Below are 17,342 nucleotides of genomic sequence, written 5' to 3' on the forward strand. Positions count from 1 at the left end.
ACTTCGTCCTTCATCACTTGGGCATGTTGTCAGGAGAGACCAGTCCCCGAAGAAAGACCTCGTGGTCAAGTAACGGGGAAGTGGAAAAAGAGGAAGGCCTTCAACAAGTTGGATCGACACCGTGGCTGAAACAACGACGTCCAACATGAGACTACGTGTGAGGATGGCACAGCACCGGGCAGTGTTTTGTTCTGTTGGCTATAAAGTTGCTATGAGTTGGAACCAGTTTGACAGCACCCAGCAACAATAAATTGTTGGACTGAAATTGAATAGGGCTTCAGACATGAAGGGTCAAGGCTCCTTTGGAATCAGTTTGCCAAGCCTTTCTCCCACAGCGCCTCTGAGTAGGTTTAAACTACCAACCTTTTTTTTTTTTTTAATGAGATATTCCTTTTTTTTTTTTTTTTTTTTTTACTGAAAGCGATGCTTTCTTAGTTATATGTTGCTATGTAGCAAATGATCCCATGTGTCGTGGTTCGAAACAACCATTTATTCTCTTATACATTTCTGAGGTCAGGAAAATGGTCTTGGCTTAGCTGGGTGGTTCTGGCTTAAGGTTTTGTCTTGGTGAAGTTACAGTCAAGATGTTGACTAGGGCTGCGGTCATCTGAAGGCTTGACTAGAGGAGGGTCCATTTTCTAGATGGCTCATACACATGGCTGTGGGCAGGGGACTTCAGTTCCTTACTGTGGGAGCCTTCCTCTCCAGACGACAACTACTCACAACATGATAGCAAACTCTTTGCTTTTGAAACCAAACTGATTGTGCTAGTCCAGATAGACTAGCGAAACAAATCCAGGGAGACTTTCCTAGGTGTATAAGAGAGAGCGTTAGATACAAGAGCAGTTGAATATTGAGACAACATCCCAGCCCAGTCCAGATCATGTCCATAAGTCCAATATTAGCCAAGATGTCCCATACCACTTTCTAAAGTCCTCTTCAGACTCACAAAACACATGGAATGACACCGAATGCAGGAAGATCACAGGTCAGTAGGTGGGAAGTCTTGTGGATCCAGTGGCATTGTAAGCATCTCAGCGCTGGCTGGGGTCTCCATGTTGCTTCTCCAGCTCCAGAGCTCTGACTCCATCAGCCTCTCTCCATGTGTCTTTTCCACAGGGATGTCTCCAAGAGAGTGAGCAGAGAGAGAGTGTGTGTCTTCCGCCTCCATGGAGGAAATCTAGGTGTTCCCAGAATCCTCAGGAGAAAGCCATGCCCACACAGAAGCCTTGTTGGCTATATCCTGATTGACAGGCTAGACTCCACTCCGACACTCTTAATCCTCAAATTGACACCAGATCATATAACTACCACACTGAATGAGGGAAGTTCCCAGTCCTAAGGCTCAACAGCGGTGTAAGCTCAAGCATTAACATACTGGACAGCTGGCTGAAAGACTGGAGGCTGGGGTCCATCCAGAGTTTCCTTGGGGAAAAGGCCTGATGACGATTGACTTCCAGAAAATTCACCACTGAAAAACCCTTGAAGTTTCTTCCTGAGGCCTGTTGGGAAGACTCAGCTGGCGATATCAAACCATACCTGCATCACTATAGACAAGCACTCATAAGATGTATCCTTTTTGTACATCATTTATGAACCTAAATCCGTTCATCTTTTCAGATGGCATTGGACAAAAAGGTGGGTACCATCCAGGTTTTCATTTGGCATGAAAGGAGGGGTCTTTCGTTCTCCAGGACTTCAGAAGCCAGGTCTGCACAGAGAGCCTTTTCTTTCCTTTTTTTTTAAATTCCAAAATATAATAGCTATTTATAGATAATCATACAAAATACAAACAGGAAACATCAACAACAAAACAGTGATGATGAGGCAAAACAGAAAACCTCATTCAAAAAGAAAGCATAAAATATTAAAAAATGAAACAACTTTAAGATAGGTCAAAGAGGATGTGTTAGTCTGGATAGGCTGGAGAAACAAATCCACAGAAACTTATATAAGAGAGATTTTATATAAAGGGTAAGTGTACATTAAGAAAGCATCCCAACCCAGTGTTGTTCAAGCTCATAAGTCCAACATCAGCCCATATGTCCAACACCAATCTACAAAGTCCTCCTCCATCTCACAAAACACATGCAATGACGCCGACTGCAGGAGGAAAGCCGAGTCAGTGAATGTGTAAGTATCTCAGCATTGGCAGGGGTCTCCACACGGCTGCTCCAGCACCCAGGGCTGCATCGGGGTAGGTCCATACAGCTTCTCCTAGGGGATGTCTTTCAGGAAGTGAGCCTTGCCAACTGCAGCAGGAAACTGGCTAAGACAGCTGCACCCTGGTCTGACCATCAGAAAGCAAGAGACCTGAGAACACTGGAAATGTGAGGCTCACTGAGCCATTTATCCCTCCGCCCTTCAAATACTCCCACATGTGTTTATCCACCAGGTTGGCACAATAAACGATCTCAAGGGAGATCAAATGATAAGGTATTGCATTTTAATGATGATTACACAAGTCTCCTTAATTCAGTTGAATACTTAAATTATATGATATTTGAAGTATTTCCCAATGCAAATATAATAAATAAATAATAGTCACTATAATATGCTGAGGTGGCCCCTATGCCTTGACTTGCACTGACTCGGAAGATCCCCCAAGACACCACTTTGTTGGCTGAAGTTGGGTGCATGCTGACTGTTTGATATCCCCCCCCCACCAAGCACATAATCCACATCATACAATTCAATCGTTCAATCATGTCAAGAATTGTACAGGCATGACCACAACCAACTTCATAACATTTTCTTTCTCCCCACCCCACGATTAAATCACTTTCAAAATGTGTTGTGTAATCACATTCCGTTCAAGTGCTCCCTTGCCGCTTCATCCCCCCCCAAACCTCCTCACCCTCTTCATCTCACCCCTACAAACCCCAACATCAGTTCTTATCTCTGTGCAGGCACCCCTTCTGTGCTTCACACACTGGGAAACCCAACCGAAACAATAAAGAACACAAACAAAACAAGGCGGTGAGGATCAAACAGTTATAGAAAGATAAAAATGCCCACCATGAGCAAGAAAGAAAACATCACCGTCAATATTTTAAAAGCCAGGGAAAGAATTTTTGTCATGGAACAAGCAGGAGGTCCTTGCACCTAGAACAAATTCAGATTAGGTCTAGACCAGTGGTTCTCAACCTTCTTAAGGCCACAACCCTTTCATACAGTTCCTCATGTGGTGGTGACCTCCCCAACCATAATATTACGGCCGTTGCTACTTCATAATTGTCATTTTGCTACTGTTATGAATCATCTTGTAAATATTTGATAGGAAGGAAGTATTTTCATTGTTACAAATTGAACATAATTAAAGCATAGTGATGAATCACAAAAATATGTCATTCTAGATTGTGCAATATTTATTTCTAATGACAAATCAATGAAATTTTGTCTTGAAGCATGCTATACCATGGGTAGCAGTCTTCACACTGGGTACTTGTAGGTGGGCGTATCTGCATGGGGCCGGACCCGTCTGGAGATGGACAGAGGAAAGGTATCTCAGTTCCTAAGACCATCGGAAATATGTGTTTTCCAATGGTCTTAGGTGACCCCTGTGAAAGGGTTCCTCAACCCCCCCAAAGTGGTCGCGACCCACAGATTGAGAACTGCTTGTCTATACAGCAGTCAACTGGCCAAGTATCCAGTTGGATCCAGCCTCCTCAGGGTGACAATGTTTGATAGTCAGGCTGTTCAGCCCTTTGCCTGTGGCTAGAGGGGATCTGCCAGCCGCTTCATCGGACCAGATACTCTGCAAATGGGTTTGGGGGCTCCTACTGTCGTAAACTACCAAGCTTTTGCCTCATAGTGGAATGCTTAATCATCTGCACCACTCGGGAACTCCATCCCACCATGACCCTGCCCCCTCAAAAAGGTAACCAAACGTTGCCATCTAGTTCATTCCAACCCATAGCGACCCTACAGGACAGAGCAGAACTTCCCCTGTGGGGTGCTGAGGCTGTAAGTCATTATGGGAGGCAGAAAACCTCCTCTTTCCCCAGAAAAGTGACAGGTAGGTTGGAACCCACAACCTTCCTGTTAGCAGTCCAGCACTTAATTCCCTGCATCACTAGGGCTCCTCTGTGAGTTCCCGAGACTGTGTGAGCTCTTTCCAGGGACACAAAGCCCTGACTTTCTCCTTCGGAGCGGCTGGTGGTTTCAAACGGCGGACCTTGCAGCTAGCCGTCCCGCGCATAACCACAAACCCCAAGAGCTCCCTGTAAGATTGCAGCCCCGAAATCCTGAGGGGCAATCTTAGCCAGCAGTGGACTTGGGTTTGGTTTCTTTTCTTTTTTAATTATTATTTGGGTAATGATAATTAAGCATTAAGTAAGGGAAAACACACACACACACACACACACACTTTGGAGTCGGAAGACCTGCATTCAAATCTGACAAGTCCAGGCTCCATGTTCTTAGCCAAGAAGGCAGCTTGCCCACATGGGTCTTCCTTTTCTCCTTTGTAAAGTAGGACAACTGAGAGGATGTAAGGCGCCCCGGAGACACAGGCAGTGGTGGTGAGCCGGGTTGCTAACTCCAAGGGTGGGCAGTTCAAGCCCACCCACCACTCCAAGAGAGAAATATGAGGCTTTCTGCTCCCGTAAAGATGGACCGTCTCAGAAACCCACAGGGGGGCAGTTCTACCCTCTTGTATAGACTCTACTCTCTGTGACTTGGAAAGGACCAGATGGCAGTAAGCTTTGGACCCGAGGAACTACCTCAAAGGGCACCTGTGAGGACTGCATGCACCACAGTGTAGGAAGCACTCAGAAGGAAATCTGCCTGCTAACCACAAGGTCAGCAGTTTGAACCCACCAGCAGAAGCAAGGCAGGGCTTTCTACTCCTGTAACGAGTCACAGTCTCGAAAACATACCCTGTCCTACAGGGTCGCTGTGAGTTGGCATCCACCCAATGGCAGTGAGTTTGGTTTTTTCAGTTTGACCTGGTGGAAGCAGACCATTAGGCGTGTCTTCCAAGGTGCCTTTGGCTAGTGCCCCCCGACCCCCACCCCCTCCCAGGCCAACAGAGCACTCACGGAGGGCATTACTTTTTGACTGACACCTATCATACACTTCCATCGTTCTGTCACATTAGAAAGAAGTTATACAATCGTCACCGCGATCCATTCTAGAACATTTCCTTCCTTCCTGCACTCATTATTAATTCCTGCCTTCCCTCTCCCCTCACTTCCCACACCCCTAAGAAGCCATCCGCCCGGTGCCTGTCTCCACAGATATACCGATCCTTATCTCGCAAGCAACGTGCCTGGCGAGTCTGGGGCTGCCCGCTTCCCCTCAGCTCAGAGCGTGAGCAAAGACCCACCAAAGTCACCAGAGGCCTCTCCAGGCTCCCAAGCAGACCCTGAATCACTGTGTACAATCAGGGTGTTTGCTTTGGAAGGAGGAGTGAGTGAGATAGGAGCCAGGGGTGTGAGGGGGGTGGGGGAGGTAGGCACTGGGTGAGAGGGTTCAACCTGTGGTGGAGAGAGTAGGGTGTGGGGAGGGGGGACAAAGCCCATTTCTTTCGAAGGTGCACCCAGAGCCCTTTGGATCAGGTGAGTTTGGGGCGAGAAGAGAGACCCAGGAGTCTGGGCAGAAGGAGAAGTTCCTGGTGCTTCTCGGCTGGAAGGAGCCAGTCTCCTTGCAGGCCGATAACTCGGGCTGGGTAAACAGGCCGGGGTTGTAGAAACACGGGCTTGTGGGGCAAACAGGAGCTGAAGGGCGGGCGGGCGGGCAAGGAGGGGATGTCTCTCTGCCCTTCATGGGAAACCTGGAGGTCAGGGGCTGTTACCAAAACCCAATCCACACCGCTTGCTGTGGAGTCCATGCTAACGCTAACTCATCCTGTCGCAGGGAGCTCCTTGGGGCTCGAACTCTGTCACGTGGGGTTGCGTGAATCCACTGGGTCACGCAGCCAGAGCAGCCGGCTTTACAGACGGCCTCTCTTCTGCAGCCCTCCTGAGTGGATGCACACGGACAGCCTTGATGTGAGCAGCCAAGCACAAACTCCTTGCACCGCCCAAGGACCTCTGGGCATCCCTGGTAGCAGAGTGGGTGACAAGTTGAGTTGCGACCCAAAAGGTCAGCAGTTTGAATCCCTCAGCTGCCCCAAGGGAGAAAGATGAGGCTTTCTGCTCCCATAAAGCTGTGTCACCTCTGAGCCCCGCAGGGGCAGTTCTTCCCTGTCCTAGAGAAGGGTCGCTAAGAGTTGGAATTGATTTGGTGGCGGTAAGTCTCGATTTGGCTTTTGGAGGAGCCTGTGAGAGGCTGTTGGAGGAGGTATTAAATGCCCATGAACAATGCAGTGAATTGCTTCAGATGACCTCTTGGTTAAGCATGACTTTGCAATGACTGGGTGTGACTGTATAAGAGCATTGGGCAGTCTGCTAATCAGGCAAATGAGGTACGTGGAACTCCTAAATGGATTGGTTAGTTTAGCCATCCTGCTAGGCTGAAGAAGAATGCCAACCCCAGAGCAGAGAAACTTGCACCAAGAAAAACGAGCCGAGCATTCCTGTGCAGAGAACCTCCTAGACTAGGGATGGGGGCTGTCTGGCCCGTGAAATCACAGATACTAGTTAGCATCGCACACTTCACCAGAGAGATGCAGCTTCAACCATCATATCAGGGGTGAGTTGACTAACGGTTGGACCAGTGGGGCTCACACATGATGTTATAAATACTCGAATGGGCCTTAGCAGAAAAAGGGCTCCCCACCCTTGTCCTGGGAGGCAGAGAGCTGTGATGTGAGACAGCAAGAAGCAGAGACCAAGAGACTGACCTGAGATGACACCGTTAGCTTATCAGCCCGCAGAGCAAGAGAAGGGCAGTGGGTATACTGACCTGCAGAGTGAGCCAGCTGAGCACTTTCAAAGAAACACAGGGCTTCCTGGTAGAGTGAGGTGCCTGGTGTCTCTAGGCCCTTAGTGGAAGAGTGAAAGGATTTTGTGGTGGCAGAGCAGGGCAGAAGCAGAGGCCCGAGGGGCCCATGAGCCTAGAAACCAACAGCCAGAGGAAGGAAGCCTACCTGTGGGCCGTGGCCAAGAAGAGGCTATCCTGCTAGGAAGAACTGTATCCTGAGTCATTCCTGATCCTGACTTGTCACCAGCTACTTCCCGAACAACTTCCAACCCTGAGAGTACAGTCTGAGGGTTCTGAGTGGCCCTTACTAAGAATTAGCGAGGCCGGCAGAGAAATAGAGGACTCGGTGAGAGGGATAACTGGGGTCAGAATTGGGGAGGGAAGAAAGGTTGGAGAGAGGAGGTGGGTTGGACCTCTCCCTCCTTGGAATCAGCCTCGAGTTGTTGGTCTTGATTCTCCTCCCAGCTTGCACAGTGAAAGGAGGTCAAGCGCTGTCCGCTTGGTCCACTTGCCATCTTTACAAGACACAAGTAAAGACATGCACAGGCACCCCTGTTTTGCACCGACACCCGTGGGCCCTCCACACTGCTCTGCATCTAGACCTTTCCATTTGACACCAATGTAACATGGACTGCTGCAGACCGGGGTGCCTCTTCCTCGTCTCTGCTGGACAGGTGGGCATCTTCCGATGTGGGACCGTATTGCAAACTGCTGCAATCTCCTTTCACCCAGGCACCAGATTTCCAGAAGTGGTCAGTGGTTTTGCTGTGTCAGTGTGTAATTTGGAGAACAATTGTGAAATGACCGTCCGGAAGTTTGTGCCAATTCCTACGCAGAACAGTGAGGGAGGTTATCTGTCATCCCCCCACCCTTGTTTTCACCGGCGCAGTGCCCTGGAATCTCCGGGAGATACAAATGGTTCTGTTCTTTTCTACTAGCCAGAAGGTTGGTGGGTCAAACCCACCTGGAGGCACCTGGGAAGCCTGGCGCGGAGATGTGCTTCTGAAAGGGTCACAGCCGTGGGGACTGTGATCACACGAGGTCCTTGTATGAGTCGAGTGACTTGACCTTCAAAATATGACCAGAGACTGGCCCAGTGACTACCACAATGGTCTCAGACACTTGTGCCAATGGCGCAGGACTAGGCAGTGGTTCATTCTATTGTACGTACATCAGGCCGCGCAGTATGGGCTGCATCCAGCTCGCTGGCACCTAGCAGCAGCCACCAGTCACTTGGTGGGAGTGACACAGACGATGGCTGGAATCTCACGCCTCACTAAGTCCACAGATTCCAACATAGCAGCAGTTCAGAGCTACCAGCCGCTCTTCCAGAGGCGAGAAGGCTGCTCTCCTAGAGATGGCCAGCCTCAGGAACCCACAGAGGCAATTCTACTCTGTCCTGTAGGGGCACAGTGAGTCGGAACTGACTCGATGCCAGTGAGTTTAGGTCACCATGCACCTGGCCAAGTGAGCACATAGTCTCCTTTTGCAGGGACTGAGTCACTTGGAGGAACCCTGGGGGTGGAGTGCATAAGGAATCCAATAAATTCCTTGCATAGATGAGTAGATAAGAAAGAGGGCTGGAAAAAATAAAATGTAAAAAAAGAAAAGAAAGAAGGCTGATGTAGATTTATCGGTTCTTGAATTCACAGCCCCTGCCAGACTCCCTGGCGGACCCAGACCCGTGGCAACTCGCCCCCAGAGCCCCGAAAGTCCCCCTGAGCCATTCACCAAAGGGGTAACATTAGACCCAGCCAGGGGCCTCCAGGAGTGCTTCCTGATTGGTCCGCGCCTCATGGAACCAGTGTGGCTAAATATCATAAACCTCAACTTTGATCAGAAGCTGTACTGAGTACCAAGTCTTAGCTTTTTTCCTTAAGCAGGTTTAACTGAGGGGAGAAGGCATCCTCCAATGGCTTAAAAATGAACATCTCACCTGGTCTCTATCAGCAGATTGAACTCCGGGATCAGGATGTCGGAGGCAGAAGCAGGACGCCGAGGAGCCAGAAAGCACCCGTTCAGACGCTGGTGCTCTGTTCACCCTTGTCACTGTGGCCAGATCTACCTCAACCAATTTCCTTCCTTTGCACGGCCAGGAGGAGAGAGCTTTGCTTGATCATTCGGGCTGTGTCCAACCCCGGACCATGCTTCCTCTTTGGTGGCGAATTGAAGTGGGTTGGCCCTGCTCTGATTTTTTTTTTTTTTCAAGAGAGCCTAACGGTTTGGCATTTGCCTACTAACCACAAAGTCATCAGCTTGAAACTGCCGGCCAGTCCTTGGGATGAAGAAGAGTGACAGTCTCTGAAAGTCAGGGCGGGCGGGCAGTTCGACCCTGTCCTGTCAAGTTGTTCTGAGTCAGGATTGACTGGATGGCAGGGAGTTGTTGTTTTTTTTTGCGGGGGGGAGGGGGTTGTTTGGTTTTGAAGTTGCCACATCAAAGCAATACGGTGTACCTGCCACCTTTTATTCCTGCCTGTGTGACAGGCGCTCTGTGATAGGCAGCGCTGCAGTGAGAGGGGCCCCCAATGCAAATGAGACCCGGTCTAGGGAGGTGGCTGCCCAGCACGGTTAATGTCATTGATATCACCATGCGATGGCGCTGTTGTTGGGTGCCACCAAGTCCGTCCCCATTCATAGTGATCCCAGGTGCAAGAAAAGGAAGCACCCCCACCCCCCGGGCTGCACCATCTTCATGGTGGATGGGGTTGAGCCCGTTGGAGCATTGAGGTACTTAGTTTATTGTGCCAACCTGGCTGATAAACACATGTGGGGTTAATTGAAGGGCGGAGGGATAAATGGCTCAGTGAGCCTCGCCTTTCTAGTCCTCAGATCTCTTGCTTTCTGATGGTCGCACCAGGGTGCAGCTGCCTTAGCCAGTTCCCTGCTTTAGCTGGCAAGGCTGACTTCCTGCAAGACTTCCCTGAGAAGAAGCCACATGGACCTATCCCAATGCAGCCCTAGGTGCTGGAGCAGCCGTGTGGAGACCCCTGCCAATGCTGAGATGCTTCCACATTCACTGACTTGGCTTTCCTCCTGCAGTCAGCATCATTGTGTCTGTTTTGTGAGACGGAGGAGGACTTTGTGGACTGGTGTAGGACATATGGGTTAATGTTGGACTTGTGGGCTTGGGCAGCACTGGGTTGGGATGTTTTCTTGATGTGCACTTACCCTTTATATAAAACTCTCTCTTATACATGAGTTTCTGTGGATTTGTTTCTCTACCTAGACTGATACATGCATCAACTGTGTCAACCCATCTTGTGGAGGGTCTTGCTCTTGTTCCTTGACCTTCCACTTTATCAAGTCTGATGTCCTTCTCGAGGGACTAGTGTCTCCTAACAACATGACCAGAGTCCGTACGCACGTGAGACGGAGTCTCTCCATCCTCTCCTCCAAAGAGGATCCTGGCTCTGCTTCATCTAAAACAAAAGCGTCCATTCTTCTGGCTGGCTGCGGTGCAAACGCATCAGTTCTTGGGTGGACCAGCTGGTTCACTGTCCCGCGTGCCCATGTCTAGGAGGTCATTGAAAATACCGTGGGTTGGGATCAGGGCGCATCTCAGTCTTCAGAGTGACACATTTGCGCTCTAACACGCTACAGAGGTCTTAAGATCGACCCAATGCAATATATCATTTCATTTCTTAACTGCTCTCAAATTGATCCAAACTCATAGCAGCCCTGCCTTTATCTTTATCACAACAAACATACACACCAAAGTGGGAGACGGTGCCTGCGTTTCCCTCCCCCAAAGCGGAGTTGGTCTTGTCACTCGCTTGGACCTAAGAATGCAGCCCTAGAGAGGCTATCTGAGTTCTGAACTTAGTCCTCCAGAGAACTTTCCACTTCTGTTCTTGATTTCTGCCTCCCGGCAACCTTATGGCCAACGTGTCAACCAGCTCAGGTTAGCCTGCTGCGGAAGAGAAAACTGTGATTGGCGTGCTTGCAGGTCCATGTGGCTGGGCCAGAATTCTCCGTGGTTTGGCAGTTAAGATGCCGTCACCCCCCAGGATGAGACCTAACATAATGTAATCACCTCCACAATGGGGGTGTGGCCTGCTTCCAACCTAGGTGAACACTCTGGCAAAGCTTGTTTGCTTCTTGCTGGGTCTGGATCCTGCAGCTGGCTCATTATCTGACTTCTGGTTTTTATTGGACTTGAGCCTGCAGTCTGCACATCAGCAGCAGCCTGCCGGCTCGCCTGCCAACATGGATTCATGCCCCTCTGCATTGGTTCCAACTCATAGAAACCCTATGGAACAAAACACTGCCTGGACCTGTGTCATCCCCACAATTTTGGGAACTGGATCACAAGGTCTTACTTCCTATGTCTCAGCCTGGAAGCCCACTATAAATGTGTCCAATCTGGGTAACCCCGCTGGTATCTGAAATAGCGCCACAGCAGTAGGAACCACAGATGGGTGGTTGTGTTGATTCAGAGCTCCTTAGTATGGTCCTCTGACTCTGTGCTGTCAGGAAAGCATTGGGCTGCTAACTGCAAGGCCAATGGTTCAAACCCACCAGTCGTTCTGCAGGAAACAGATCAAGATTTACAGACTCAACCTCATCAGACCCGACTGGAAAACATTCATATAAGTCAGGACAGACCTGGAACTATTTATAAGATCGTTGTTGTTTTGTGTTGCTTCTTTCCCGCCCCCCTCTTTCGCTCTATATCTAGCTGTATAAGATCAGCAGGATCTGATAAACAATCCCGAGGAGAAAACAACGGACTGGTAGTTCCAAGGAGACATAGGAGAGGAGGGGGCAGGGAGCCAACAAATTCAGGGACAGGGGGACAACAAGAGATCGAAAATTGATGGTGAGGAGGGCGTAGAATGCCTGGTGGGGTTTGATCAAGTGTAATGTATCCAAGAGGAATTACCAAGAGCCTAATGGAAGGCAAGCATGATAGAGGAACAGGAAGAAGGTGAAAGGAAATAGAGGAAAAAACTAGGAGGCAAAACTATTTATACAGGTGAGGGTATCGGGATGTATATATGTAAATACATTAACTTTTTTAAAAAATCATTTTATTGGGGGCTCATAAAACTCTTATCACAATCCATACATACATCAATTGTATAAAGCACATTTGCACATTCATTGCCCTCGTCATTCTCAAAACATTTGCTCTCCACTTAAGCCCCTGGCACCAGCTCCTCATTTTTCCCTTCCCTCCCAGATCCCCCCATATATTAACTTATAATGATAGGGATAGAGATCAATGTACATTGAGATAGTTAAAGTTTATTGTGCCAACCTGGCCAATAAACACATGCGGGATTAATTGAAGGGCAGAGGGATAAAAGGCTCAGTGAGCCTCACCTTTCTAGTTCTCGGGTCTCTTGCTTTCTGATCATCAGACCAGTGTGCGGCTGCCTTGCTTGTTCTGTGCCTCAATTTGAAAGCTACACTACCTGTGGGACACCTAACCTGTGGACTGTGTCGCTGTAATTTGAGGTTCCTTCGAGACCTGCTTCGCCACACCATTGGAATTTACATATGTTGAATTGGGGACTGTCCGACCCTGTCATCTGGCTGACTGTTGGTGACCTGCCTTGCTGTTTGCTGCCTGTGCCCAGATAGCCTGAATTGCTCTACAGAGGACTACCCGGTGGCCCTCGGGACATGAAGGACTGCCAGTGTCTCACAACTGTCTCATGGGAGTGAGTTGCACTGAGCCATTTGTACTGCTTTATAACTTAATTAACTGTTTATTTCTTATGTTATCTATCTATAGAAACATACATAAAATTATTGGCATTCTGGTTTTGTTTCTCTAGAGAACCCTGTCTAACATATAAATATTTTTATATGTTAAGTAGTAAGATAGCAGACAGACTTGGGCCTCTATTCAAGGCCTCCCTAAACACAAGAACACTTTGTTCTAATAACTGGCACTCTTGGATACCCACCTTCCCCACACAACCACTGAAGACAAAGTAGGTGCATAAGCAAATGTGATGAAGAAAGCAGAGGGTACCCAGCTGTCAAAAGAAATATCATCTGGGATCTCAAAAGCTTGAAGTTAAACAAGTGGCCATCTAGCAGGGAAGCAACAAAACCACACAGCAGAAGCACACCAGCCTGTGTGATTATGAGGTGTCGACCAGATCAAGTATCGGATATCAAAAGATCCCAAACAAACAATTACATTGACGCAAATAAGTGGAATGGAGTGGAGACCCAAAGCCCATCTATAGACAATTGGACATCCCTTCACAGAAGGCTCACAAGGCAGAGACGATTCAACCAGAGTGCAGTACAGCACCGACGGAACACACATTTCTCTAGTTCCTGAATGCTTCTTCCCCACCTCCCCCACCACCACTGTTATGACCCAGTTCTACCTTACAAATCCGGCTAGACCAGAGTACGTACATTGGTACAGATAAGAGCTCTCCCCACACGGAATCCAGCACAGATAAACCCTCAGGAACAGGACTGGGAGTAGCAATACCACGAGGGTAGGGGAAGGGGCAGCGGGGAGAAAGGGAAAAGAGATCACAAGGTTAAATATATAATCCCCCCAGGGGGGGAGAATAATAGAAAAGTGGGTGAAGGGAGACAATGGCGTAAGATATGCAATAACAGTAATAATATATAATTGATCAAGGATTCACAAGAGTGGGAGGGGAAAAAAGAGGAGTTGATACCAAGGGCTCAAGTAGAAAGAAAATGTTTTGGAAATGATGATGGTGACATATGTACAAGTGTGCTTAATGGATTGTTATAAGGTCTATAAGAGCCCCCAATAAAAATGATTGATAATAATTTAAAAGTTTACAGCCTTGGAAATTCTCCGTAGGCTCACTGTGTGTTGAAATTGACTTGAGGTTTCTGTCACCCCTACTGTGGCAGTCCCCTAATGTGGTGTCAATTTAAGGATTAAAAGTGTAGGGGTGGAGTCTAGGCTGTCAATCTGGAGATAACCAATGAGGCTTCTGTGTGGGCATGGCCTCCTGAGAATTCTGGGAAATCTGGGACTTCCTCCTTGGAGTGAAAGACATCTCTCTCTCTCTCTCTGCCACTCCCTGGGAGACATTGCAGAAGACAAGCCACATGGACGCAACCAGTCCTCGGAAGCCGGAGAAGCCACAGAGAGACCCCTGCCAGTGCTGAGATGCTTACCACGCCACTGGACCCAAAGACTTTCTACCCACTGGCTTGTGATTGTCCTGCATTTGGCTTCATTGCATGTGTTTCCTGAGTCTGAAGAGGACTTTATAGATTGGTATCAGACATATGGGCTAATATCAGACTGGCCTTGGACTGGACTGTGTTGGGATGTTTTATCAATGTTCAGTTCCTCTTGTATATAAACCTCTCCCTTATATACATATGCATGTTTATGAATTTATTTCTCTAGTCTACCCAGACTAACACAACCACACAAGTGATTGAGTGGTGCCATTAGGGTTCATCAAGTTGGTTCCAACTCATAAGGACTGTCTTTGACCAGGTTGACTGGAGACACAAATCCAGGGATAAAGAAAACAGTCCAGTCCAGACCAAGTGCATAAGTCTGACATTAGCCCATAAACCCGATACTAGTCCAGAAATCTCTCTTCAGACTCACGCAGCCACATGCAGTGATGCAGTAGGCAGGAAGATCACAGTCCGGTGCGTAATAAGTCTTGGGGGTCCAGTGGTGGAAGCATCACAAGGCTGACTCAGGTCTCTGCATGGCTCAATGTGTCTGGTCAAGAGGAAGAGGAAGCAACCAGAGAGGGAGGCTGACCTCCAGAGAGCCATGGTTCTCGGCTGCCTCCAGTCCAGCGGCGAGCCTTTGAGCACTTTTACTGACAGCATTGAAAGAGCTTCGTAGCACTTCTCCCTCCACCCAGGCCGCCCAGAGCAACCAGCTCGGTGGTTATAAACACCAGGCAGTTGAGCCCAGCTGCCCGGGTTCGATTCCTGACTCCAGGCTGACAATCAAGTTAGGCAAGCGATTTAACTTCTTGTATTAGTTTCTCGAGGTGCCCTGGTGCTACAGTGGCTATGCACTGGGCTGTGATCCACATGGTTGGCAGTTCGAAACCACCGGCAGCTCCGTGGGAGAAAGACTGGGCTTTCTACTCCTGTAAACAGTTACAGACTTGGAAAACCACAGCGGGTCTCGCTAAGTCAGCATTGATTCCATGATGGTGAGTTTGTTTTTGTTTTATTAGATTCCGAAGCAGCCCTAGTAGCACGGTGGGTTATAAGTTGGGTCGCCAACCTCTGTATCAGCTGTTTGAAACCACCAGCTAGAGAGTGACAGTCTCAGAAACCCACAAGGGCAGTTCTACCCTGTCCTGTAAAGTAGCCCTGAGCCGGAGCACCTCGATGGCAGGGTGTTTGGGTGTAAATTTGAGTTACTAGGTCCCCATGGCTGCCATAGCAAGCGACCGCAAACGTGGCAGCTTAAAACAGAGGCCACAGTTGGTCTGGAGGCAGGTGGTTGGAAATGGACCACTGAACTCCAAACCACTCTAGAGACCAGGCTGGTCCCAGAGAGGCAGGCAGGACCCCTGGATGATGGCCCTTCTTCACACGTCCGGTCTGAAAGGGAACTGGCTCCCGCAGCTGATGCAGAATCATCCGTTGTTTGAGGGGACGGCAAAGGGTGGGTTGAATCCAATATGTATGGATTGTTGGGTATAAAACTGACGGTCCACTCTGTAAATCTTTCTCGAGCTAAAAAGACCCAAACTCACTGCCAGAGTGACTCGCGGAGTGCCTCCTAGTGACCCTACAGGGCAGGGTAGAACAGCCTCCGGGAGTTTCCTGATTATAGCTCTTTTCAAAAGCATTAAGTCCCGTTTTTCTCTTGAGGAGATTTTGAACCTCTTGAGGTGGTTTTGAACTTCAGATCTTGCAGGTTGCAGTCCAATGAGTAACCCTTCACCACCGGGGGTCCTCATAAAATCCTCACTAATGCCCATAAGAAGCTTTAAGGATGAGACGAGACAGTCAGAGTGCAGTGTAGCAGCGATGCAACATACGACTTTCCTCTAGTTCCTAAATGCTTCCTCCCCCACCACTATCATGATCCCAATTCTACCTTACAAATCTGGCTAGACCAGAGGATGTACACTGGTACAGATAGGAAGTGGAAACACAGGGAATCCAGGACAGATGATCCCTCCAGAACCAGTGGTGAGAGTGGCGATACCTGGAGGGAGGGTGAGGTAGAAAGGGGGAACCGATTACAAGGATCTACATATAACCTCCTCCCTGGGGGATGGACAACAGAAAAGTAGGTAAAGGGAGACGTAGGACAGTGTAAGATATAACAAAATAATAATTTATAAATTATCAAGGAAGGGTTCATGAGGGAGAGGGGAGCAGGAGGGAGAGGGGAAAATGAGGAGCTGATGCCAGGGGCTTAAGTGGAGAGCACATGTTTTGAGAATGATGAGGGCAATGAATGTACAAATGTGCTTTACACAATTGATGTAGGTATGGATTGTGATAAGAGTTGTATGACACTAGAAATCAGCAGCACAATGACTCATATACACACATAAGCACACCCATTAAAAATCCACTGATGCCCACAACCCTAACTACCAAAGGAGGGTGGAAGGGAGACAAGCAGAAGCAGGTCTCAGCTCATCCCAGATGGCTTTCCTTGCTCCCCAGAAAGGACCCCTTTGTGGTCTCAGCCACACACGACTTCCAGAGACCACATGCAGCATCAGGGACTTTACTCACGCCATCTTCCATCCGCTGATAAACGTTACTTGGAGTTAACAGTCGTGCTTCTGCCACGTGAATTCTTGCAGCATAGAGAAGCAAGAAGCGGAGAAAACAATCCCCAAATCTAGCAGCAATCATGAACATCACACAGAAAGACAGCAAAAGGTCACTTAACAGCAAGAAAAGACAGAGGTGGGCCTCAAAAGAGACTCTGAAACTTGCTGCTAATAGTAGAGTAGCTAAGGCAAATGCAAGAAATGCTGAAGTCAAAGAGCTGTAAAAAAAAGAATTATATGAACCCCCAATAAAATGATTTAAAAAGAAAAAGGAGGAGGAGGAGAAGGAGAAGGAGAAGCTTTAAAGAGAGAGAATAAAAAGAGAGATAGAGTCTACTCCACTGGGCTGAGGGCAAGGTAACCAAAGGATGGGCTGGTTTCTTCTGGAGGCTCCAGAGGGGCAGGATTTCCTGTCTGTCTTCTCCAAGGAAGGACCCAGGGGTGACGCAGCTGGTCGGCAAATAAGGAAAGGACAGGGAGACAAAAATCTATTCCAGGGAGTGATGGGTTTGGTCCTGCTTGTTATGTTTTTGGCTTAAAGCTCCATTCCCTGAATTCCTTGGCTCCTGGCAGACATCCGGGAGCCTCTTCTCTGACTCTGCTCCACGCCCCTTCCCCATGTCCTTCTCTGTGCGTCAGCCAACCTCCTGTGAGTAACAGCCACTTGTTTTTTATTTCTTCCATTTTATTGGGAGCTCTTACAGATATTGTAACAATCCATAGTTGAATTAGAAC

At 48.5% G+C, this 17,342-nt stretch overlaps 1 protein-coding gene across 3 annotated transcripts in view; it reads right to left on the bottom strand.

Moving 5' to 3' along the window:
• The window catches only part of LOC142431549 (uncharacterized), a 33,216-nt gene extending 16,186 nt beyond the window's left edge, over positions 1-17,030 (bottom strand). For 2 of the 3 annotated variants that reach the window (XM_075536557.1, XM_075536555.1), the window contains exon 1: positions 16,567-17,030. The gene's annotated coding sequence lies outside the window, so the exon portion shown is untranslated. Of the gene's footprint in view, positions 1-8,803; positions 11,931-16,566 lie in introns of those variants that run through there. The other variant, XM_075536556.1, reaches the window with a different exon arrangement.
• Positions 17,031-17,342: the final 312 nt, after the last annotated feature.

Source organism: Tenrec ecaudatus, chromosome 18 (genome assembly GCF_050624435.1).
Source record: "Tenrec ecaudatus isolate mTenEca1 chromosome 18, mTenEca1.hap1, whole genome shotgun sequence".
NCBI classification, from domain to species: Eukaryota; Metazoa; Chordata; class Mammalia; order Afrosoricida; family Tenrecidae; genus Tenrec; species Tenrec ecaudatus.